The sequence below is a fragment of the Schistocerca gregaria genome, chromosome X (assembly GCF_023897955.1).
Source record: "Schistocerca gregaria isolate iqSchGreg1 chromosome X, iqSchGreg1.2, whole genome shotgun sequence".
Classification (NCBI taxonomy): Eukaryota; Metazoa; Arthropoda; class Insecta; order Orthoptera; family Acrididae; genus Schistocerca; species Schistocerca gregaria.
This window is the reverse complement of record NC_064931.1, coordinates 39,767,097-39,793,770: the sequence shown is the minus strand read 5'-3', so window position 1 is coordinate 39,793,770 and position 26,674 is coordinate 39,767,097. Positions and strand designations below refer to the sequence as shown.

The following is a 26,674-nucleotide window of genomic DNA, read 5'->3' as shown; positions in this document are numbered from 1 at the left end:
TGGGGTGCCACACTGTCCTCCTGGAATTACCCAAGTCCGTCGGAATGCACAATGGACATGAATGGATGCAGGTGATCAGACAGGATGCTTACGAGCATGTCACCTGTCAGAGTCGTATCTAGACGTATCAGGGGTCCCATATTACTCCAACTGCACACTCCCTACACAATTACAGTGCCTCCACCAGCTTGAACAGTCCCCTGCTGACATGCAGGGTCCATGGATTCATGAGGTTGTCTCCATACCAATACACGTCCATCCACTTGATACAATTTGAAACGTGACTCGTTCGACCAAACATGTTTCCAGTCATCTACAGTCCAATGTCGGTGCTGACGGACCCAGGCGAGGCGCAAAGCTTTGTGTCGTGCAGTCAAGGGGAGACGAGTGGGCCTTCGGCTCCGAACGCCCATATCGATTCGTTGAATGTTCCGCACGTTGACACTTGTTGATGGCCCAGAAGTGAAATCTGCACCGATTTCCGGAAGGGTTGCACTTCCGTCATGTTGAAGGATTCTTTTCAGTCGTCGTTGGTTTCGTTCTTGCAGGATCTTTTTGCGGCTGCAGCCATGTCAGAGACTTGATGTTTTGCCGGATTCCTGATACTCAGGGTACACTCGTGAAATGGTCGTATGGGAAAATCCCCACTTCATTACTACTTCGGAGATGCTGTGTCCCATCGCTCGTGCGCCGACTGCAAGACTACGTTTACACTCAAATCTTGATAACCTGATATTGTAGCAACAGTAACAGATCGAACAACTGTGCCAGGCACTTGTCATATAGGCGTTGCCGACCGCAGCGTCGTATTCTGCCTGTTTGCATATCACTGTATTTGAATATGCATGCATATACCAGTTTCTTTGGCGCTTCAGTGCGTGTACGGGCGAAAACACGTAATTGTCGGGCAACTGACGACCCAGATGAACCAAGAGGATACCAATAGTGTCTCCGCAACGACCGTTCGGCGAACGTTGATGCATATGGGCCTCCGCAGCAGGCACCTGACTCATGCACCCATACTGTTCATTGGTGACGAAGGCAACTGACCTTCCACTGAGTGGCGAGAGGAGGCCTTTTCAGATGAATCACGTTTTATGCTCCATCGCGCAGATCGTCGGTAGGGTTGAGCCCAGTGGAGGGAGCGCTACCTTCTGGGGAACACTTTCGTGGCTTTCCCCGGGTGGTGTTATCAACTGGAAACCATAATGGATCACCACAAGTATGCATCTATGCTTGGGGACCATGTACACCCCTACATGCAGTTTGTTTTTCCTGATCCCGTTGACACCTGCCCGCAGACAATGCAACGTGGCACACAGCTCGGCGTGTACGTGCATGGTCCGCAGAGCACAAGGATGAGTATACCGTCCTCTCCCGGGCACCAAACTCCCCGGATTTAAACCCAATCGACAACCACTGGGATCACATCGATCGGTCTGTTCACGCCACGGATCAACTGAGAAATCTAGCGCAGCTGGCGACGGCACTGAAGTCGCCATGGCTCCGCATGCCGGAAGGCAACTTCCAGAAGCTCATTGGCTCTATTCCTGTGTCTCGCAGCCCTTAACGCTGCAAGAGGTGTTTAGAACCTTTTGACAGTTGGTCATATTAATATGGCAGGATAGGGTGTTTAACATATAGCCATGTGTAAAGTAATATAAGATGGCAAAGACCCACCTCGAGTTAATGGCACTAACCACAAAATGCTGCGATTTGTACACCCTGGTTCAAATGGCTCTGAGCACTATGGGACTTAACATCTGAGGTCATCAGTCCAATAGAACTTAGCTCTACTTAAACCTAACTAACCTAAGGACATCACACACATCCATGCCCGAGGCAGGATTCAAACCTGCGACCGTAGCGGTCACGCGGTTCCAGACTGAAGCGCCTAGAACCGCTCGGCCACACCGGCCGGCTGTACATCCTGGCTACAAAAAAGATTGCAGGGATAATGACAGAGAAACGTTAATAGCAACTCGTGAATCCATAAGAAGGGCCATGCGTCAAGTCTACAATAATATTTAGTCAGATTCCGACGACAGAATTCTCAGAATATCCTAGGAAGTTCTGGTCAATAACCGGATTTAAACATCCATTCCATCTCTCATGGATCACTGTGGTGTCTAAACTGTATAAAGCAGAGAGAAATCGTAAACAGAATGAGATTTTCACTCTGCAGCGGAGTGTGCGCTGATATGAAACTTCCTGGCAGATTAAAACTTTGTGCCCGACCGAGACTCGAACTCGGGACCTTTTCCTTTCGCGGGCAAGTGCTCTACCATCTGAGCTACCGAATCACGACTCACGCCCGGTACTCACAGCTTTACTTCTGCCAGTATCTCGTCTCCTACCTTCCAAACTTTACAGAAGCTTTCCTCACAGGTCCCGAGTTCGAGTCTCGGTCGGGAACACAGTTTTAATCTGCCAGGAAGTTTCAGAAATCGTAAACTTTAAATTCTACATTTTTAAATATATTCACGCAAGAAGATACTACTGTGACACGTCACAGACTCACAAATTAGATGTCGATGTCAGCACTTTCGGTAGTGGAAGAACAGTTGAGATGACTTAAAGCCACGAAGGCACCAAGGCAATGAAGGAGTTCAATTTATACACTGCTGGAAAAAAAAAAACGGAGTAGTGGCATATCCACTAGAACGCCATCTGTGTCTACCTTTTAATAGGGAATATTCACAGCCAGAAGGGTCAGTTGGGGCAAAGAGGCAACCGTGCCACAGAGACACTCTTGCTTCCTGCAGCCAACTAAGCGAGTTTGAAAGGGATCAAATTGTGGCCTTCCGAGTCGAGGGATTGTAATCTCGTAGAACTACCACACACGTTGGACGTGCTGCGTCAGTTCTGCAACGATGCTGTTATCAGCGGTCACGCGAACACTCTCACCCCCATAAGCGAGGTTGTGGGCATCCACGCAGCAAAGACGGCCGCCTGGATCATCGTACTGTAAGGGCAGCAGTGGCAGATCGTATAGCTACCACAGCGCAGGAAAGAGGGCTTGTGAGCCCAGATGTGTCAATACGAACTGTTGAGAACGAGTTGTTAGCAGTGGGGCTACGGGCACGTACACCTCTAGCCCGCCTGCCACAGCATCTATGTGCACGGCTCGACTGTTGCCAGCAGAGGATCATTTGGCAGATGGAATGGCTGACCGTGGTCTTCAGCGATAAAAGCAGATCCTATCTGCACGCAAGTGACGGTCGTTTACGCGTACCACGTAGACCTGGTCAGCGGTGTCCAAGACACACTGGCCTCACCCCAGGGCTCTTTCCCCTTTGATGTTTCCGGAAGGAACATTAACTAGCGTTCTATATGTGCAGAATGTTCTTAGACCCGTTCTTTTATCCTTCTTGCAACAAGAATGCGACTACCGTTCCAGCGGGATAATGCTCGCCCATACACTGGCCGTGAAACTGCGTGCTCTGCCAGACGCGCAGCAACTTCCCTGGCCAGCACGATCTCCAGACCTGTGTCCAGTAGACCACGTGTGGGATGATGGAACGAGAAATGACTAGTGCACCTCGTCAGCCAACACGTTACAGTACTACATGAAAAGGTCGAGCAGGCGTGGCATAACGTATTCCAGGACAGTATTCGCCATTTTATGATCGACTGAGTCAGCCCCCGCGGAGGCTACACCAGATACTAAGATGGGTGTTTCAGCACGGATCGATACCTGGTACCTCAGTACAGTTTGCCATATTTATCTGTAACTGCATCGTTTCATGTACTTCATATGCACTGTTGCAACAATAAATCTACAGTGAATTAGAAATCTCTAAAAGGATGTACTAATTTTTGTTTCCGGCAGTGTACTACACTGAATACGCCGTGGAAAGCGCTCCTTTCCTAGCTCGTATTTCTCGAGAATCGCTTCCGCAGGGAGTAGTCCCGTGTAACTGTAAAAGAGTGCAAGCCACTCTTGTTTGCAGAAAGGTTAACAGAATGGATGCACAACACTGCAGGCCAATGTCTCTGATGTCGGTCTGCTGCAGGGTCCTAGAACATATTCTTTTCCTCAAACATGATGACGTTTCTGGATAAGAACTGGTTTCTCTCAAAGAACCAGTAGGGATTCAGAAAAAAACCACACGTGTTAAACACGACTTTCTTTAGTCGTACGCGATGTCTTGCAAACGACAGATGTAGGTAGTAAGGTAAAGTTCCGCATTCTGACCCTGTACATGGAAGAGGACATGTGGTCAGTTGACCGCTCTACCGGTAGTTGTCTGGTTTCTTGAGCTTGCAACCGCTACTAATCGGTCTAGTAGCTTCTCAGTTGGCCTTATGAGGCCGAGTGCACCCCGTACCAGATCTTTCTCCCACATAAAATCCGTGGCCGAAGCAGGAATTGTACTCGGGTCCCCTGCACGGATGTCAGCGGCGCTCACCAATTTTTTTGTAATCTCATTTTGTTCGTTATTGTTCGTTGCGGACGGCACCTGACGTCCGTTGAATTTCGTTATTGATCCATTCACTCAGTTTTTTTTTATTACAGAGAGCAGCTAACCCTCTGACCGAACACGCTGAGCTACCGTGCCGGCTTCTCAGCTATGAAGAAATGCAGGCGAACAGATAATTGGAGTTAGTTTCACGTTTCGTGGATGATTTGCAAGATACATCATCAATGATGTACAACAAGTCATTTTACATTCACATCGCAAATTTTGTAAATATGACTAAATGCTGAACATTTATAAGTTTTTAAATATACAGATGTGTGTCAGTAATTTCTACCCACCACCATTTTCTCATTGCAATTCTTCTGCCGAATAGGAGTTGTCAAAGAGAATCTTTTTCTGTTTGTTTTCAAATTTTACTTTGCTATCTGACAAACAATTTATGTCACTGGGAAAGTGATCAAAAATTCGAGAAGCAGCAATGTGCACTTTTTTTTTGAGCTAAAGACAACCTGAATGTGTAGTAATAAATGTCCATTTTCCTTCTGATATTTTAATTATGTAACTCATAGTTACTTTCTAACTGCTTCAGTGGGTTATTTACAAGGCAGAATACCCAACTTCTTAAATAGATTTTGCAAGATGGTCGTGGGTGAGCACCACATATTATTCTTACAGCACTTTTTTGAGCAATGAAGACGTTCTTTTTTAAAGATGAGTTACCTCAGAACGTTATTCCACACGACATTACTGAATGAAAATAAGCAAAGTATGTCAACTCACCGATTTCTCTCCCCCCAAGATTTGCAATTATTCTAAGTGCAAATGTGGCTGAACTCTGTTGTTTTAGGATTTTCAAAAAGTGCTTTTTCCAGTTTAAATTCTCATCAATATTGACACCTAGGAATATAGAAGTTTCCACTCTATTTATTTCCAGTCAATCAAACTTTATGGCAAATGCGCAGACTACTTCGGCTGATAAAACTCCCACCTAGCGCCACCTATCCGCAGACCCCGTTCACGTCCTCCACGCTCACTTATTTTCGAGTCCCTCAGGAGGCCGAACGTATATTCGCACTGAATGTTTACTTTCATTGCCCATCGAGGCGAATCAGTTATGTAAATGCACGGTGTCTGTTCTTACAGACATCTCGCATTCATATAATAAATATACGCGCCTCGACGGCAATTAATGGACATTCAGTGCAGATGCACTCTTCTTCCGACCTGTAGCGGGAATCTGCGTGAGGCTGCGAACAACGAGGGTAATGGACAGAGCTCGCTAAGAATATAGGGTGCGACAAGTTAGGAATTTTGGCTGGACGGAAAGCGTGCTCGGATAGCCGAAGCTGTTAAGGCGACGGCGCGCATAAGGCGGGAAATCCGAGTTTGAGTCGCAGTCCGGCACAAATCTTCACTCGTCACTATCTAATTCATTTCAATGCCCCAGTGCGGCAAATGTCGGAATTTCAATTTCGTCACACAATACATTGTGTTTTCATAATGACTTGTCAACTAAATTACACATGAAAAGAACAAAATTCAAAATTGTTTTACGGTATTACTGTGTTTCGTTAACCGGTTTTTGGTTTTCAAGGCCATCATCAGACTAACTGATTATTGTCGTTAAAGAGAATACTCTGTTTTGTACATTTTCGAAGTTACTGCGTAAAGTGCAAACGCATAGTGTCAGTGCAATAGTCACGTAACTGAAAATATTAAAAACTCAACAGTAAATGAACAAACCACAAAAACGTTAGGACTAAACGCGCGTGAGGATGAGGCGGAAGAGGAAAAGAGCACAACAAGATTAACAAAAAATTACACTCGTCACATGAAGAAAGAAAGGAAGATTAAGGTGTAACGTCCCGTCGACATAGAGTTCATTCGAGATGGAGCACAAGCAGCTCGGATTGTTTCAAGAATGGGAGAGGAAAGCGGTCAAACTCGTTCAAAGGAACGATCCCAGCATCTGCGTGGAGCGATTGAACGAAATCGAGAAAAACCTAAATCTGAATGGCCGGCCTCGGATATGAACAGTCATCCTCCCAAATGCAAGTCCAGTGTGCTAACCGTGCCTCAGCTCGCTCTGTTAATCATTACAAGAGAAGTTGCACATGTGGTAAAACAACCTAATAGTCTATACAGGCTACTGAAATTAAATTAACTATCAAAATGAAATAAAATGGATTTAATACAAGAGTATTAAAAAGTGACTTGGAAAGATATTACATATGGGAAAACTGAACAGAAAATAAATAAAACTATGTACTAGTAGCATGAAGAATTACTGTTACTTTAGGGAAAAGGTACATATAATGAAACAGAATATATATTATTGATCAAAAGTCTCGCCGACAACCATTAGTGGACATTAACACAGGGTGCGTCCACCCTTCGGCTTTATGACTCAACTGGGGACACTTTAAATAAGGTGTGTGGACGTCTGCTGTGAAATGACAGCCCGGTATTCCTCAAGAACAGAAACTAGAGAGGACAGTGGTGACCCAGTAGTTATCGGAGGACGACGGCTCGAACCCGCATGCGGCCATACAGTCTTTACTTCATTTCCGTAAATCGCTCCGTGCAAATGCCAGGATGATTCCTTTGAAAGGGCACCGCCGATTTTCTTCCGCATCCATCCTTAAACAGAGTCTGAGCTCCATCTCTAATGCCCGCAGCTCGTGGTCGTGCGGTAGCGTTCTCGCTTCCCACGCCCGGGTTCGATTCCCGGCGGGGCCAGGGATTTTCTGCCTCGTGATGGCTGGGTGTTGTGTGATGTCCTTAGGTTAGTTAGGTTTAAGTAGTTCTAAGTTCTAGGGGACTGATGACCATAGACGTTATGTCCCATAGTGCTCAGAGCCATTTGAACCATTTGAGCCATCTCTAATGATCTCGTTGCCGACGGAACACTAAACACTATCTACTTCTCCTCCTTCACCTCCTTCAGCGGGACATCCTCCTCCAGCAATACTTTTCCTGAACAGTAATTGTCGATGCGAGTATTATTTTTCGACTTTGGACAAATCAATATTATCTCAGTTGCTTTTCTGAAAACTTTCTGATAATTTTATACACAGTATGTTATATTTCAAGTTAACATTTTTGAAAAGGAATTGCTTTATAAAACATATTAGTTTCGATGTTACAATCGATAAGTACTACTTCTTAATGTGCAGCTAAAATTATTATTATTTTTTTTTTTGAAAAATGTGACATTATGAATTATTTGCACAGTTCAAATTTCTATTATTAATTACGCAAGCCAGTACTGTTTACTATGTTTATTTCTGGATTGATTTATGAAATAATAATGGAAATTAATAATGTAACGAAAACTAGGAGGAATTCATTGCTTTGGAATATTATCTCCGCGGAGTGAGACAGTCATAAGCTTGCCTCTGGTGTGATCGGCCGTATTTCTGTATAATAGGTGTAAACAATGTAATTTCAGCTTCGTTAATGCGAAATATCAAAATACTGTATGATATACTAAAATGTGAGAAAATATAGTTCCGTAAAAACAAATCTGCAAGAACAATCTTGCAATTTATTTAGTTCAAACCAACCGTGAGGACCTGATGTTAGATTTTCCGCTAGGCAATCAGCCATCACAACATGACAAGCTAAGTAAACTTGAAAGTTTGTTGTAATCTTCGCTCCTTTCAAATCTCCATTAAAGACTTTGCTTATTAATTACTTGGACTGGGCATTGTTCAATGCGGACAAAAGATGGAAGAAGGAAGGAGGAGGGGGGGGGGGGGGGGGGGGAGATTACACGCTGCCGCTACAGATAGTGATGTAAGACGCTGGGTTCTCTTTTGTCATCAGTACTTACGGTTGTAAAATGTGTTCATATCGTTCCTATCATTCCCCATTGAGTGTTTCGTTAACCGCAGTAAGACACCCCCCCCCCCCCCCCCACACACACACACACCAACAACACCCTCCGTCCTTCACTGTAGGCACTTACACAAACCCTTCCACCGGAATGCCACAGAGTACACTCGTTTCAGTCACGCACTGTCGCTCTTTCCACCACCTCAAGCATCCCGTAACACTGACTAGAGGAGCTGTTTTACTATTCTACATCATTCTTTTTAAGGCCCTGTGTGTGCTAACTGGACGGCTGGTAGCACTTTGGAACTCACGAGTTCCGCTCATTTAATGCGATTTCTTTTACAATCTCTCTGTGCAATGCCCCTCAGTACACGGTCTGCCCGGTTTTATGTCAACTGTGATTGTTGCTTCGCGTTTCCACTTCACCGACAACCGACTTGGGCAGCTTTAGAAGAGTTTAAATGCCCCTGATGGATCTGTTAACCAGGTGACATCCAATGAATCGTCGCTGAGCTCTCCTGGCCGACTCACTGACAACACACTACTCCGCACTGGCGGGTTTGCGTCTCGTCACAATGCCGCATTACGTACGGGCGTCCAGATACTTTTGCTCATATAGTGCACGGAATATACTGACTACCGCTATGAAATAAAAAATATTGGAAAACGGAGGAACACAATGAAACAAACAGCGAGGGGAAGATTCGAAAAAAATTTAAGGCCAAATCGTAGTTTTAAAAAAGGGAAGTATTAAGATTTTTTGTAATTTAATTTTAAATGAGCATTGTGGGCCAGATTAATTACGAAATTATTGTACCGAGCACCGACAGAAGGAGCGATTAACTTAGACTACGCGGTAAAAATTTGAAGCACCCGGAAGGAAAGGAAGAAACGAAACTTCGCGTAGAAAAGGGTATACTATGTTATTTCAGTGATTACAAACACGCGTCGAATTTACCGGGAACTCGGCTGTACGGGCCCACTTAGCTGTATAGCGTTTCTCTCTATTTGGCACGATGACTTGCACTGATTCGGTGGGAAGTGTGTCCTAAAAGTTGTGATACCCTCTCCGGAGGCAAGCTGGCCCGAAACTGTCGCGATTGGTCCTTAACAACCAGGATACTGACATAGGGGCGAAGTTAACGTCCGAGCTGGTCCCGCTCGTCTTCTATCGGGCACTGGTCTGGGGAATTTGCTGGCCACGGCAGTACCTCCACATCATACAAACAGTGTGGATGGCATCGTTCTGTTGAAAAAATGGCACCACGATACAGTCGCACGAGAGGTAAAACTTGGGAATGAAGGAATATCCGTGACGTACCGTTGCGTTTTCAGAGTTCCCTCTGTCACTACCGACCGTGACCTGAAATCGTATCCGACGGTTCTCTACAGGATTAACAACGCTGTTCCTCCCCAGAGCATTAGAAGAATGGGACCTCTCCCCAGATGGCCGCCATATTCGTAGACGGTGATGAGAGTCGTGCAGAACAGCAACTCGTAGCTGAGCACAGTGCGATGCCGTCCGTCAGCAGTCCCTGCTTCCCAGTAGCCCAACCACTGCAAGAGCAACCGTCTCGTCTCCAGCCGATAGCGCGGGATAACACAAAATGTTGCACCGCGGACACTGCTTTAGGATGACAGGCGCAGTTGTGAAGGTGATACACAATACGGCGATCCTCCCTCGGGATGATCTGACGTGGTCGAATCGAACCTTGTCATCGAATGCCCCACAAATCTCGATATTGCACGATTCGAACAACCGGCCGAATGGAGACCCACAATGAGTCCCCTTTGAAGCGCTGTCGAGTGCTGATAACGCTGTCTCAGCGAGCACGTGTCTTTACACAGACGCTGTTCACGCTCCTCTTATGCGCTACACGGCCCGCTAACAACACAGAACACTAACACCGCTAATATACTCTGGGGACTGTTCTACTATCCGCTGATGGCGTGTACGTGTACAACGTTACGTTGACATGCGACCAGGTCTTCTGAGTGCTTCAGTTTCTTTTCTCACAGTGTATATCCGGTTTTTTTTCTGGGTTGACATGACTGCGATTTGGTACAGATAGACATTCCATTGAACTATCTTCGTGCCAAGCTTCCCATAATTATCCCTTCTCGATATTTTCTTAGAGACTGCATTAAAGAATGTGTGTGTGTGTTTTTTTTCTGCTTTCACTGTCAGTTCAGAGCCACGAAATCGATTCAATGCAACAACTGAACGATTTGTCGCAGAGGATAAGGTACTGCTCTCGTATTACAGAGGAGAGGGGTTCGAATCTCGTCCAGCCAAACTGATTTAGTTTCCTGTGGTTTTCATAAATCTGTTACAGTAAATGCCGGTATTATTCTTTCGAAAAGGGCACGGCCAATTTCCTCCTACATATTTATCCAGTGCCTTGCGCCCCGTCTCTAATTAGTTTATCGTCGACGGTACGTTAAACTATAATGCAATTTTTTTTCTTTCTGTGTAGAAATGCACAAACAACATCAGAGTTATGCCCATGACTGGATAAAGTACCTTCGGCTGTAATGACTGTTCTCACGACTCAAAATGACTATACAACGAAAAACGTGATGTTTTTCGTAATCCTTTTGAATTAGTCACTTCATTAAAGAATGGTTTAACGTCCTGTCGACGTTGAGGTCATCGAAGGCGATTGAACTGGTATTGGGGATGGAAGTCGTACGTGTCTTTTTCATATGAACCGTATCGCAATTCTCCTAAGGCGACGTGGCGAAACGGCGGACGACAGATGACAGCACTGGCAATGGAGTGTGTACAAAGCGTGTAGGGGACGTGGATAACACTACAGTCGTCGTAGCATTGCGGAAACTGCGCGATTTATCTGACAGCCAAAAGGGCACAATCACTGGCTTTCGAGGCAAGGGTGGAAACATTTCCGAAACGGCCAAGTTTGAAAACTGTGCACCCGTGCCGACTGCTGCTTGTCGGCGGCGAAGGCCAACGCCGCAACTGGATGTCCACTGAATGGTGGCTGGTCGCCTTTTCAGACGGACTGAAAGCAAAGACCCTGAAACAATCGTCAGAAGGGTTCAGACCGGATGAGGGAGAGTTACGGCCTGGGAAATGTATTGGTGACATTTGATCTAGTAATTCTGGAAGGCAGCATGATTCAACACAAGTATGCATTTATCCTTGAGGGACCGTGTCCATCCTTAAACGCAGTTTGTTTTTCCTCAGCAAAAGGGCATCTACCAGCAGGACAATGCAACGCGTCGTACAGCTCCCACTGTACGTGCATGTTTCGAAGAGTACCGGGACGAGTTTACACTACACCCACGGCCACCAATCTCCCCGGTATAGGAACCAATCAAGAATCTGTGCGACCACCTCGATCTGGCTGTTCGCCCCGTGGATCAACCGAGAAACCTAATGCAGTTGGCGACGGTGCTTATTCGGCATGGCTCCACATACCTTACAGAACCGCACTGACTTCTTGCACGTCTCGCAGTGGTCCGCGCTGCAAAAGGTCGTTATTCAGGCTTTTGACAGATGGCTACATTAATGTGACTGGACATTGTATATGTCAAATTATGTTAACGACAACAATTGTTAACACGCATGTAGAAATAAAACGGAACACTGAAAATGCAACTAAACAATGTTGTTGTTGTTGAAGTTGTTGTTGTTGTAGTCTTCAATCGTGAGACTGGTTTGATGCAGCTCTCCATGTTACTCTATCCCGTGCAAGCTTCTTCATCTCCCAGTACCTACCGCAACCAACATCCTTCTGAATCTGTTTAGTGTATTCATCTCTTGGTCTCCCTCTACGATTTTTACCCTCCACGCTGCCCTCCAATACTAAATTGGTGATCCCTGGATGCCTCAGAACATGACCTAGCAACCGATCCCTGCTCCTATTCAAGTTGTGCCACAAACTTCTCTTCTCCCCAATCCTATTCAATACTTCCTCATTAGTTATATGATCTACCCATCTAATCTTCAGCATTCTTCTGTGGCACCACATTTCAAAAGCTTCTATTCTCGTCTTGTCCAAACTATTTATCGTCCATGTTTCACTTCCATACATGGCTACAGTCCATACAAATATTTTCAGAAATGACTTCCTGACTGCCGGCCGCGGTGGTCTCGCGGTTCTAGGCGCGCAGTCCGGAACCGTGCGACTGCTACGGTCGCAGGTTCGAATCCTGCCTCGGGCATGGATGTATGTGATGTCCTTAGGTTAGTTAGGTTTAAGTAGTTCTAAGTTCTAGGGGACTAATGACCACAGCAGTTGAGTCCCATAGTGCTCAGAACCATTTGAACTTCCTGACACTTAAATCAATACTCGATGTTAACAAATTTTTCTTCTTCAGAAACGCTTTCCTTGCCATTTCCAGTCTAAATTTTATATCCTCTCTACTTCGACCATCATCAGTTATTTTGCTCCCCAAATAGCAAAACTCCTTTACTACTTTAAGTGTCGCATTTCCTAATCTAATTCCCTCAGCATCACCCGACTTCATTCGACTACATTCCATTATCCTCATTTTGCTTTTGTTGATGTTCACCCTATACCCTCCTTTCAAGACACTATCCATTCCATTCAACTGCTCTTCCAAGTCCCTTGCTGTCTCTGACAGAATTACAATGTCATCGGCGAACCTCAAAGTTTTTATTTCTTCTCCATGGATTTTAATGTCTACTCCGAACTTTTCTTTTGTTTCCTTTACTGCTTGCTCAATATACAGATTGAATAACATCGGGGATAGGCTACAACCCTGTCTCACTCCGCCGGCCGCTGTGGTCTCGCGGTTCTAGGCGCGCAGTCCGGAACCGTGCGACTGCTACGGTCGCAGGTTCGAATCCTGCCTCGGGCATGAATGTGTGTGATGTTTTTAGGTTAGTTAGGTTTAAGTAGTTCTAAGTTCTAGGGGACTAATGACCACAGAAGTTGAGTCCCATAGTGCTCAGAGCCATTTTTTTTGTCTCACTCCCTTCCCATCCACTGCTTCCCTATCATACCCCTCGACTCTTGTAACTGCCATCTGGTATCTGTACAAATTGTAAATAGCCTTTCGCTCCCTGTATTTTACCCCTGAAACCTTCAGAATTTGAAAGAGAGTATTCCAGTCAACATTGTCAAAAACTTTCTCTAAGTCTACAAATGCTAGAAATGAAACTTCCTGGCAGATTAAAACTGTGTGCCCGACCGAGACTCGAACTCGGGACCTTTGCCTTTCGCGGGCAAGTGCTCTACCAACTGAGCTACCGAAGCAGCAGAGTGAAAATCTCATTCTGGAAACATCCCCCAGGCTGTGGCTAAGCCATGTCTCCGCAGTATCCTTTCTTTCAGGAGTGCTAGTTCTGCAAGGTTCGCAGAAGAGCTTCTGTAAAGTTTGGAAGGTAGGAGACGGATACTGGCAGAAGTAAAGCTGTGAGTACCGGACGTGAGTCGTGCTTCGGTAGCTCAGTTGGTAGAGCACTTGCCCGCGAAAGGCAAAGGTCCCGAGTTCGAGTCTCGGTCGGGCACACAGTTTTAATCTGCCAGGAAGTTTCATATCAGCGCACACTCCGCTGCAGAGTGAAAATCTCATTCTGGAAACATCCCCCAGGCTGTGGCTAAGCCATGTCTCCGCAGTATCCTTTCTTTCAGGAGTGCTAGTTCTGCAAGGTTCGCAGAAGAGCTTCTGTAAAGTTTGGAAGGTAGGAGACGGATACTGGCAGAAGTAAAGCTGTGAGTACCGGACGTGAGTCGTGCTTCGGTAGCTCAGTTGGTAGAGCACTTGCCCGCGAAAGGCAAAGGTCCCGAGTTCGAGTCTCGGTCGGGCACACAGTTTTAATCTGCCAGGAAGTTTCACTCCGCTGCAGAGTGAAAATCTCATTCTGGAATGCTAGAAATGTAGGTTTGCCTTTCCTTAATCTAGCTCCTAAGATAAGTCGTAGGGTCAGTATTGCCTCACGTGTGACAACATTCCTACGGAATCCAAACTGATCTTCCCCGAGGTCGGCTTCTACCAGTTTCTCCATTCGTCTGTAAAGAATTCGTGTTAGTATTTTGCAGCTGTGACTTATTAAACTGATAGTTCGGTAATTTTCGCATCTGTCAACACTTGCTTTCTTTGGGATTGGAATTATTATATTCTTCCTGAAGTCTGAGGGTATTTCACCTGTCTCATACATCTTGCTCACCAGATGGTAGACTTTCGTCGGGACTAGCTCTCCCAAGGCTGTCAGTAGTTCTAATGGAATGTTGTCTACTCCCGGGGCCTTGTTTCGAATTAGGTCTTTCAGTGCTCTGTCAAACTCATTAACGCACTATCATATCTGCCACTTCATCTTCCATTTCTATAATATTGTCCTCAAGTACATCGCCCTTGTATAGACCCTCTATATACTCCTTCCACCTTTCTGCTTTCCCTTCTTTGCTTAAAACTGGGTTTCCATCTGAGCTCTTGATGTTCATGCAAGTGGTTCTCTTTTCTCCAAAGGTCTCTTTAATTTTCCTGTAGGCAGTATCTATCTTACCCCCTAGTGAGGTAAGCCTCTACATCCTTACATTTGTCCTCTAGCCATCCCTGCTTAGCCATTTTGCACTTCCTGTCGATTTCATTTTTGAGACGTTTGTATTCCTTTTTGCCTGTTTCATTTACTGCATTTATATATTTTCTACTTTAATCAACTAAATTCAATATTTCTTCTGTTACCCAAGGATTTCTACTAGCCCTCTTCTTTTTACCTACTTGGTCCTCTGCTGCCTTCACTACTTCATCCCTCAGAGTTACCCATTCTTCATCTACTGTATTTCTTTCCCCCAATTTCTGTCAATTGCTCCCTTATGCTCTCCCTGAAACTCTGTACAACCTCTGGTTTAGTCAGTTTATCCAGGTCCCGTGTCCTTAAATTACCACCTTTTTGCAATTTCGTCAGTTTTAATCTACAGGCCATAACCAATAGATTGTGGTCAGAGTCCACATCTGCCCCTGGAAATGTCTTACAATTTAAAACCTGGTTCCTAAATCTCTGTCTTACCATTATATAATCTATCTGATACCTACTAGTATCTCGAGGATTCTTCCATGTATACAACCTTCTTTTATGATTCTTGAACCAAGTGTTAGCTATGATTAAGTTATGCTCTGTGCAAAATTCCACCAGACGGCTTCCTCTTTCATTTCTTAACCCCAATCCATATTCACTTACTGTGTTTCCTTCTCTCCCTTTTCCTACTACCGAATTCCAGTCACCCATGACTATTAAATTTTCGTCTCCCTTCACTAACTGAATAATTTCTTTCACCTCATCATACATTCCATCAATTTCTTCATCCTCTGCAGAGTTAGTTGGCATATAAACTTGTACTATTGTAGTTGGCATTGGCTTCGTGTCTATCTTGGCCACAATAATACGTTCACTATGCTGTTTGTAGTAGCTTACCCGCAGTCCAATTTTTTTTATTCATTATTAAACCTACTCCTGCATTACCTCTATTTGACTTTGTATTCATAACCCTGTATTCACCTGACCAAAAGTGTTGTTCCTCCTGCCACCGAACTTCACTAATTCCCACTCTATCTAATTTTAACCTAACCATTTCCCTTTTTAAATTTTCTAACCTACCTGCGCGATTAAGGGATCTGACATTCGACGTTCCGATCCGTAGAACGCTTTTTTCTTTCTCGTGATAACGACGTCGTCCTGGGTAGTCCCCGCCCGGACATCCGAATGGGGGACTATTTTACCTCCGGAATATTTTACCCAAGAGGACGCCATCGTCATTTAACCATACAGTAAAAACAACATAAAATAAAAGAAATTTAATTCAAGTTCTAAGTGATTAACTTCCAGCTTATATTGCTGGATCTGATCTGTTTCTGGCAGTTTCGGAAAAACAAGGTTTGCCCACTAACTGCAGATACACCTATTATTAGACCTACTATTACTATACTGTCCTACATTGCCTCGGTAATCCTCGAGTCTACTAATACCCGTGTCGGTGACCACTGTCTATAAATAAGTTTCTCTTAGTTATATTTTACTCGTGTCTGACATTCTCTAAATGCAGGAAATACTACTACTGGTTCGTTAATGTTATTTTGATATTCGGAGTGTCCGCTTAATATTTTAGACTGAAAATTGAGCAGTTGCCTTTAGATATTCGATGTGCAATCATATTAACTGTAGTCCACAAGGTTTGGTCATTTATAACTGTTCGGAGATTGCAGTCTAACTGCATTCTCTCTCTCCCAACCTGGAAACGGGGGCAACTGAAGGGAACCACTCAAAGATTGGTGTGTTACTATATCCCACTCAATGCAGATGTTTGGGATACTGACCGTGACCTATTAAAATGTGCACCATACCTGGAATAAAGACAATGCAGTGTAATCTGAAACAGTTTATAATGCTTAAGAATATGCTGTACACCCGCCTTTCAGCGCTTGTTGTGTCCCACTCAGCCTGCAATTCACCTAACTTCCAGGCTCGTAAGTAGTTTATCAATAATAGGAGCTTCTGCATCCCGAGCATTGCCAGTAAACCCTCGACAGGTTTAACGCGAAAGGAACCTGAGAGCCTCAGAAGTGCACCGCGCTGAATTCGTCTTAGAATTGTTTTGTAGCCCTCCAGTCGAAGGCGATAAGCCCAGACGCTGGCAGCGAAGCCCACAATAGCTTTGAAGATAGATAGCTTCATGATATGACTGCACATTATACAGCGGATTTTACAGTAGGTAGTGCAAGCACGGGCAATCTTGTGTATAATTTTAGCCGCTTTCTGGGTGACGGATTTGTATATGTTCTAGTATGTTCCTTTCCTCGTATAGGAGGAGGTGTAGATACCTGCAAACAGTGCTTCGTTTTATAGGAATTCCATCAAGCCTCAGGGAAGGACTCTTGGCGCGAGAGAGAGAGAGTGAGTTTTAGTTGCTGATGAATCTTCCGGGGCGCACTGCCGTGGTCGCGGGAACTCTTCGGTTCCTGACGTTTCGTCCAGAGCTATGCTGGACTACTTTGGAGCTGCTCCTGGCGACGCTGAGCCTTGCCGACGTCACGAACCGAAAAATTTCTTCCACCACGGCAGATTCATCTGGAACTATGACATACTGTCGTCAAGGACTTCTCTGAGACAAAGTTTTCCCTTTATATATATTCAGCTTATTGCCCGTGCTCCACCGCTGCATCTCAACAAGCACATCATTCGTCTCTTCCGCAAGTCTCCACACACACACACACACACACACACACACACACACACACACACACACACACACACACACACACACAATGTCATCCACGTATGTAACGACACCGTCTAAGAGACGTAATAGGGATTTAATACAGAGATCCCAGAGAAAGGACCACTTATGGTGCCTTTCGGACCGCCCTTGGTATTCTCTTTCATTACTTTGCTCTACCACGCAAGGTATTGGACCCTTCGTCCACTACAGCAATCGACAAAGTCCTTGTACAGTCATCTGGGTGACAGAGATCTCGGAACCGTGCTAACATCACAGCCCACCAAGTATTATCGAATGCGCCTCTGATATCAGTCATGAGCGCAGCTGCATACTTCGGAGTCAATTTTTGTACAATCTGAAGAGCTGTATTAACCGCATCGTCTATACTTCCCTATTCTACACGTCCTATGGACGCTCCTCAACCTTGGCCAAGACGTTGGTGCACAGATTTTCGGTGATGCCGGGTCTTCGTCCTTTCCCCCTTTGAACACTACTGCTATAGTTTTCCAAATCGCTGTGATCCTACCTACTGACACTGCCTCGATTGGTAATAGTGTCAAATAAGATACTATCAGTGGACGACATATAAAGTAGACGCCATCCTGAACTGGTGTCTTCCCAGTTTTGAGCTTGGAAATTGCGGTAGCAACTTCTTGAGCAAAATCTAACACCAACACCTGGTTGTTTTATTGGTTGTCTAGTTCAGCTAAAAGTTGTGCATGTACTTCATTATCTGTGTGTGTGTGTGTGTGTGTGTGTGTGTGTGTGTGTGTGTGTGTGTGTGTGTGTGTGTGTGTTATTAGAATGCAGAGTGGTTAGCAGACATTCTCCATCCATGCGCCAATCAATCATCCTCTCTACGAATTGTTGTCATTGCAGTAGCTCCCTTAACCGTTTCAGTCAATAACTTTCCCGATCTTCCCTATACGACAAATTGCAATTGCTTTCGTAGCAACTTTTCCCAGTTTGTTCTTTTAGTTTCCTGAAGCAACGTCTCGCAGCGCACCTTAATTTCTCTGTATTATTCACGGAGCCTCGCTGGGTGCCCAGACTACCCTAAAGCGGATCCACATACTCTTCTCGATTTGAACCAACGCCTCAGCATGGAAAGTTCTAGGCTCCACGGGATTGTATCCCGACTATGTGTCTTTTTCTTAGAAATTTAAATGTCCCGTGTTCTTTGCAAGAGTTCAGTTAGCAGCCACGCACTCAAGTCTACATGTACCGGAAACGATTCCACTGGAAATGCTGCAACGCTAGCAATTATGAAATCTCCAACCATTTTTCAGATATCTAACGCAATCAAGCTTTCCTCTGCCTGTCTACCTCTATTGCTGCTACTTCCCCTTCGATGTCAACTGCATTATCGTCACTGGATGTCAGGTGCTGAAGCACTTGCCAGCTATTAACCGTAGCTGATGCCATACGGTTTGCTAGAGTGTCATCTACACTGACGGAAAAAAATTGCAACATGGAGTTGTGCAACAGAACCGAAAATTGGTAGGCATGTTTCTACATCTGATGGATGTCTATTCAGATTTCACGCCAGTCACGTAAGAGTGGACCTAGTTTGCTTTAAATGCACGCTGTAACGGTCGCGAGCATTAGTTACCTTTAAGATTGGACTTGGTGAGTTGATGTAAGTCAAGAATGCCTTTAAGGTGACAAAGACGCCATTATCTGCACGTCAGTTTGAACGAAGTCGCGTAATACGTCTACGAGAAGCTGGATGTTCCTTCTGCGATACTGCGCAAAGACTTGACAAGAATGTAGCCACAATACGTGTCTGCTGGCAGCAGAAGTCACGAGAATGTACGGTCCGCACTGCCATTTGGCACTACACAGTGGAGATAGGGCTCTGGCGCTGGCTATTGGCTCTGAGCACTATGGGACTTAACATCTATGGTCATCAGTCCCTTGAACTTAGAACTACTTAAACCTAACTAACCTAAGGACATCACACAACACCCACTCATCACGAGGCAGAGAAAATCCCTGACCCCGCGGGAATCTGGCGCTGGCGCTTCGTACTGTATCTGCAGCAGCAGTTGACACCACAGTGACACAACCAACTGTTACAAATCTGTTGCTTCGAAGACAGCTCCGAGCCAGACGCCATGTACCGTGTAATCCACTGACGTTAGTGGTGTCAAGCAAGAGCTCACTGGAGATCAGGGTGCAGGTTTATTGTATTTCCTGATGAAAGTTGGTCCTGCTTCGGCGCCAGAGATGGCCGAGTGTTTGTTAGGGAACTAGTTGAGGGCCTATAACCAACCTGTCTGCGTGCTAGACACTTTGGACCTACACGTGGATTTATTGGTCTGGGGTGCGATTTTGTATGACAGCGGGAGCACTCTTGTGGTTATCCCATGCACCTTGACCGCAAATTTGTACGTACCTCTGGTGATTCGACTTCTTGTGCTGCCACTCGTGAACAGCATTCGAGGGACGTTTTTCCAACAGGATAACGCTCGCCCACATATCGCTGTTGTAAACCAACACGCTCTACAGGATGTCGACATGTTGCCTTGGACAGCTCAAACACCAGTGTCCAGTCGAGCACATATGGGACGACAACTGTAGAGTCATCAACAGCCAGCATTGTGTTGTGCAACAGGCATGCGACTCCACCCTACAAACTGACAACACAGGCCGGCTGGAGTGGCAAGCCGCTACTGTCTGGAACCACGCGACTGCTACGGTCGCAGATTCGAATCCTACCTCGGGCATGGAGGTGTGTGATGTCCTTAGGTTAGTTAGGTTTAAGTAGTTCTAAGTTCTAGGGGACTGATGACCTCAGAAGCTAAGTCCCATAGTGCTCAGAGCCATTTGAACTGACAACACAATGCATGCGTATTTGCATGCTTGCATTCAAAATCCTGACAGTTACACTGGTTATTAATGTACCAGTATTTCAAATTTGCAATGGCAAATCTCGCACTTATATTAACTTGTGAGATCGCAATGATTACTACAAACAGCATAGTAAACGCATTATTGTGGCCAAGATAGATACGAAGCCCACACCTACTACAGTAGTACAAGTTTATATGCCAACTAGCTCACAAGATGACGAAGAAATTGATGAAATGTATGATCAAATAAAAGAAATTATTCAGATAGTGAAGGGAGACGAAAGTTTAATAGTCATGGGTGACTGGAATTCGGTAGTAGGAAAAGGGAGAGAAGGAAACACAGTAGGTGAATATGGACTGGGGCAAAGAAATGAAAGAGGAAGCCGCCTGGTAGAATTTTGCACAGAGCATAACTTAATCAAAGCTAACACTTGGTTCAAGAATCATAAAAGAAGGCTGTATACATGGAAGAAGCCTGGAGATACTGACAGGTTTCAGATAGATTATATAATGGTAAGACAGAGATTTAGGAACCAGGTTTTAAATTGTAAGACATTTCCAGGGGCAGATGTGGACTCTGACCACAATCTATTGGTTATGACCTGTAGATTAAAACTGAAGGAACTGCAAAAAGGTGGAAATTTAAGGAGATGGGACCTGGATAAACTGAAAGAACCAGAGGTTTTACAGAGTTTCAGGGAGAGCATAAGGGAGCAATTGACAGGAACGGGGGAAAGAAATACAGTAGAATAAGAATGGGTAATTCTGAGGGATGAGGTAGTGAAGGCAGCACAGGATCAAGTAGGTAAAAAGACGAGGGCTAGTAGAAATCCTTGGGTAACAGAAGAAATATTGAATTTAATTGATGAAAGGAGAAAATATAAAAATGCAGTAAATTAAGCAGGCAAAAAGGAATACAGACGTCTCAAAAATAAGATCGACAAGAAGTGCAAAATGGCTAAGCAGGGATGGCTAGAGGAGAAATGTAAGGATGTAGAGGCTTATCTCACTAGGGGGTAAGATAGATACTGCCTACAGGAAAATTAAAGAGACCTTTGGAGATAAGAGAACCACTTGTATGAACATCAAGAGCTCAGATGGAAACCCAGTTCTAAGCAAAGAAGGGAAAGCAGAAAGGTGGAAGGAGTATATAGAGGGTCTATACAAGGGCGATGTACTTGAGGACAATATTATGGAAATGGAAGAGGATGTAGATGAAGATGAAATGGAGATACGATACTGCGTGAAGAGTTTGACAGAGCACTGAAAGACCTGACTCGAAACAAGGCCCCCGGAGTAGACAACATTCAATTGGAGCTACTGACGGCCTTGAGAGAGCCAGTCCTGACAAAACTCTACCATTTGGTGAGCAAGATGTATGAGACAGGTGAAATACCCTCAGACTTCAAGAAGAATATAATAATTCCAATCCAAAAGAAAGCAAGGGTTGACAGATGTGAAAATTACCGAACTATCAGTTTAATAAGCCATAGCTGCAAAATACTAACGCGAATTCTTTACAGACGAATGAAAAAACTAGTAGAAGCCGACCTCGGGGAAGATCAGTTTGGATTCCCTAGAAATGTTGGAACCCGTGAGGCAATACTGACCCTACGACTTATCTTAGAAGCTAGATTAAGGAAGGGCAAACCTACGTTTCTAGCATTTGTAGACTTAGAGAAAGCTTTTGACAATGTTGACTGGAATACTCTCTTTCAAATTCTAAAGGTGGCAGGGGTAAAATACAGAGAGCGAAAGGCTATTTACAATTCGTACAGAAACCAGATGGCAGTAATAAGAGTCGAGGGGTATGAAAGGGAAGCAGTTGTTGGGAAGGGAGTGAGACAGGGTTGTAGTCTCTCCCCGATGTTATTCAATCTGTATATTGAGCAAGCAGTGAAGGAAACGAAAGAAAAATTTGGAGTAGTTATTAAAATCCATGGAGAAGAAATAAAAATGTTGAGGTTCGCCGATGACATTGTAATTCTGTCAGAGACAGCAAAGGACTTGGAAGAGCAGTTGAACGGAATGGATAATGTCTTGAAAGGAGGATGTAAGATGAACATCAACAAAAGAAAAAACGAGGATAATGGAATGTAGTCGAATTAAGTCGGGTGATGTTGTGGGTATTAGAATAGGAAATGAGACACATAAAGTAGTAAAGGAGTTTTGCTATTTGGGGAGCAAAATAACTGATGATGGCCGAAGTAGAGAGGATATAAAATGTAGACTGGCAATGGCAAGGAAAGCGTTTTTGAAGAAGAGAAATTTGTTAACATCGAGTATTGATTTAAGTGTCAGTAAGACATTTCTGAAAGTATTTGTATGGAGTATAGCCATGTATGGAAGTGAAACATGGACGATAAATAGTTTGGACAAGAAGAGAATAGAAGCTTTCGATATGTGGTGCCATAGAAGAATGCTGAAGATTAGATGGGTAGATCACATAACTAATGAGGAAGTATTGAATAGGATTGGGGAGAAGAGAAGTTTGTGGCACAACTTGACCAGAAGAAGGGATCGGTTGGTAGGACATGTTTTGAGGCATCAAGGGATCACCAATTTAGTATTGGAAGGCAGCGTGGAGGGTAAAAATCGTAGAGGGAGGCCAAGAGATGACTACACTACGCAGATTCAGAAGGATGTAGGTTGCAGTGGGTACTGGGAGATGAAGAGGCCTGCACAGGATAGAGTAGCCTGGAGAGCTGCATCAAACCAGTCTCAGGTCTGAAGACCACAACAACAAAACATCGCAATGATATTCAAATATGTTACCTAACAAAACGCATTCCAAAAATTTCATTACTCTACATTATTTATTTTTGGTGTTGTGATTTTTTTTCCGTCAGTGCATGTAGACTTCTCTATCAGCTCCTTCAGGTCGTGCGAAACAATTTGAGTCTACACATGTATCATCACTGCAGATATTCACTTTTACTACAATACTGAACGAAGAATATTCTTTGCTCGGCATCGTTTAATGTCTGTAGTGATATTACATGTGCATTTTCACTTACCAATTAGAAGCAGCGCTTCTTGTAAAAATAGCCGAGTAACACGCTCAGACAAACAGTAAACTAGAATATATATAGATATATGGCTTTTAAACCATCATACTGCAGTCACAGTAGCTCGAATTTCAATACACTTTAAACCATAATATTCCTTTCTAACCTCAAACTGTTTTCAAAACGACAGTTAACGTTTCAAAGCGCTTGGACGTATTACTAAAAGTTTGTGCAGTAGTTAGCTCCTCTACTTGAGACAAGTATGGGCTGGAGTAAATGTTAGTAAACAATCTTCTGGCTTGAGATTGAAATTTGATAGGTTTTCTTGAATTAAAATGAATTTTTACGACGAGTTTTCTTTACTGAATCTCGATAAAAGTATTAGTAATGGCAAATGGACTAGCAGGATTGTCATTAAGGATGGCGGGAATATGTGAGTCGTCTGTTTCGAACTATATAGTTTATTATATGCTAGGCATACGCAAAAACTTAAGCTTTCTTGAAATTATTGAAGGCAAGCGTGTCAAGGACCGCAGCAGATGTTACTACTTGTACATTAATTTTAAAATATATTAGGTCTATATTTGTAGCAACTTTCTAAATACACATGAAACCGTCTAATTTCATGAGTGGAATTGAATACTGCGTTCAAGTTGTGATAATTTGGAAATAGTTAATCTTTTTTCTCAGTCGGTAAAACGGAACCCGTATAGGATCACTTTATTATCCGTTTGCCTATCTATCCCCCTGTAAGGTCCTTTTTCTCGAGAACGGGTAGAGGTAACAAGTTGAAATTTATGTCAAATACTACCGTCTACGGTCCCTTGGCAGTGTAAAAAATTTAAATTTCTAAGTCAATGTAGTCAAAAACACGGCCATTTGCCACATTTTGTGGTTTTTTTTGGGGGGGTGGGGGGAGGGAGGAAATAAAGCTAGATATCTACCGTTTCACTTAGTGATAACCTGGGTACAGTATTACAGCGCCCGTAATAATCTACGTTACAAACTTTCAAAACAGATATCAGAGTTCGTTTACTTCATGTCCTTCATAACTGTATATGGATACTGAACGGATAAAACTCCATAAATCTTTCCGGAAAATAGGTAAATAATTCCTTAAATATTAAGGCTTCGAATATGTGATATTGTCATCAAGACTCTAGAGTTGCAGCCATATTGCTCACGATAGATTCTCAGTGGGTCTAAACACTTTTTCTGGCACGTTGCCTTACATCTCCTTCTCACGGTACTGTGGGCATACCAACTCACAAAGGACTGTGGGTTGTCGAGCACTGTGGCGTACAAACCATCCAGCCATCCTTCTGGTGATCACTTTGTCCTTATCGTTTTATATATGGAACAACAGCTTTCAAGTGTGTTAGTAGCAGTTCTTAAGCGAGGGAAAATGAACTTTATCGCCACGAAGGTTAAAATGAGCGTAAAAATATTTTTCTATTCTGTAGTACGTTATATAGTCTTTACAGGAAGTTATTAGAGACGTGTAGATGTTTACGTTGTTCTAATATTTGTGCCGGACAGGGTCCCAAAGACAGATGTTTAGATTACGCTCGACCACCTAAGCCATTCCAGCATGTCTCGAGTAATGCCGACAATCGAGGTGGGTTGCAATACAAGCTTTACGACCAGTTCCTTAACTCACTGTTCCGTGTTGCACAAACCTTGTCGCAATGGCGCAAGGAAGGTTACAGTTTAAAATTCCGTCCACATCAAGGTCATTAGCGACGGAGCATTATATCAGATTACACAAGTATTGTTGAAAAAGTGATCCTGCACGAATTTAAGAAAACCGATGAAAAGCTATACGAGCTTTAAATTCCCACACTCCTGAAGAATATGCGCCAAGTGTGTCTACTGCTGCGCCGTCTTAAATGTTAACAGGACTCTGGTTTCCGCCACAGGAGTTGCTAACAACCGGCAGCTCGAGTACATCACAGCGCGGAAGAAGAAACGCCGACTCGGACAACAGATTCCTCAGCGTTGTTAGACCTCGGTGGCTGCTAAGCCACGGTTGAGTAAGCAGTGTCCCCGCTAGGCGGCGACTGGAACGAAGCGGACACAGCGCTCCGGGGGAAGGCCGCTTTCACGAGGAACAAAAAACGCTGGAAAAGCCGCTCCAGCGGGCGCAGAGGAGAATTCATCCAGGCCACAGGGGGTCGAGCGCCGCTAAACTCTACCCAATCTCGCACGAGAAACCAGTCGTGGCTGATTCCCTGCTTCTGTAATCGTATCTTTTTCACAAAGTAGCTAAAATTCTCTGCTCCGTGTACTCTGCTGTCATAATCTTGCAGGTTGGTCGAGCACTGTATTACTTTATTAGACGCAGTTCTGTTGGAGGCGGTATGCCCTTGCCTTCCGCCGATCTAAGAGTTGTGTTGATTTGGGGGAGGAGACCAAACTGCTAGGTCATCGGTCTCATCGGATTAGGGAAGGATGTCGGCCGTGCCCTTTCGAAGGAACCATCCCCGTATTTGCCTGAAGCGATTTAGGGAAATCACGAAAAACCTAAATCAGGATGGCTGGACGCGGGGTTGAACTGTCGTCCTCCCGACCTAAGAACTGGCTCACACGTTCATATGGAGACCGCTATGCAATACCAAAAACCGATACTGTCAAGTAAAAAAAATCCTGCTACCCACTGGCTACCGAGATAAACTGTGAATCCACCATGTTACACTGACTCTATCACATGAAAACTGTCACCGTTCTTTAAATATGGTGTCGTACAAACTGTGGGTGTGTGTGTTCTTGGGAATTCTGTGTTCATAAATTTTCGAAAAGAAAGCGGCTCAATGTGACTGGAAGACCAACTTACATAAGACGTCAAAATACCATAAGCTGCTATATTCTCTTAGAGGCTCTTCAACTTAATCTGAAGCCATTTTGAAAACGCCTCGGATCATGTACACAAAGAGATCAAGCTCGGCGGCAAAAGTGTAAATAATATCTGCCTTGTGGATGACACTGTGATAACTCGCTGCCACCGTAAGTCTTCAATTCCTTCCAGAGAAAATTACCATAGAGAGCAGAGAGTAAGCATTTTACATAAATTCTCCCAATCCAAAAAAATAATCGTATACACCAACAATAAGATGAAAGGAAAATGTTGTTAGTAAACTGAATGGAGACAAAGTTACTAGAATAACCAAAATCAAATATCTATAGCGCTAAAAGAAAAATTCGAATTATGATGCGGAGGGAAAAAAAAATCAGAACTGGCTCTACACATACGTAATTTCAGACATCCCACATATTATCGCAATCTTGAGTTTAACACATGGTTCCGAGTCGTGAGATGGTCTGTATCTGCGGTACTGGATTGAAGA

At 44.2% G+C, this 26,674-nt stretch overlaps 1 protein-coding gene and 2 non-coding genes across 3 annotated transcripts in view; 2 read left to right on the top strand and 1 right to left on the bottom strand.

Annotated features, from left to right (window-relative positions):
- The window catches only part of LOC126298949 (high affinity copper uptake protein 1-like), a 175,352-nt gene that overhangs the window by 81,733 nt on the left and 66,945 nt on the right, over positions 1 to 26,674 (bottom strand). The gene's annotated exons all lie outside the window — the stretch shown is intronic.
- Positions 13,688 to 13,762, top strand: Trnas-cga (transfer RNA serine (anticodon CGA)). The gene has a single exon. It is a non-coding gene; the product is annotated as a tRNA-Ser (tRNA).
- Positions 13,988 to 14,062, top strand: Trnas-cga (transfer RNA serine (anticodon CGA)). Its single transcript has one exon. It is a non-coding gene; the product is annotated as a tRNA-Ser (tRNA).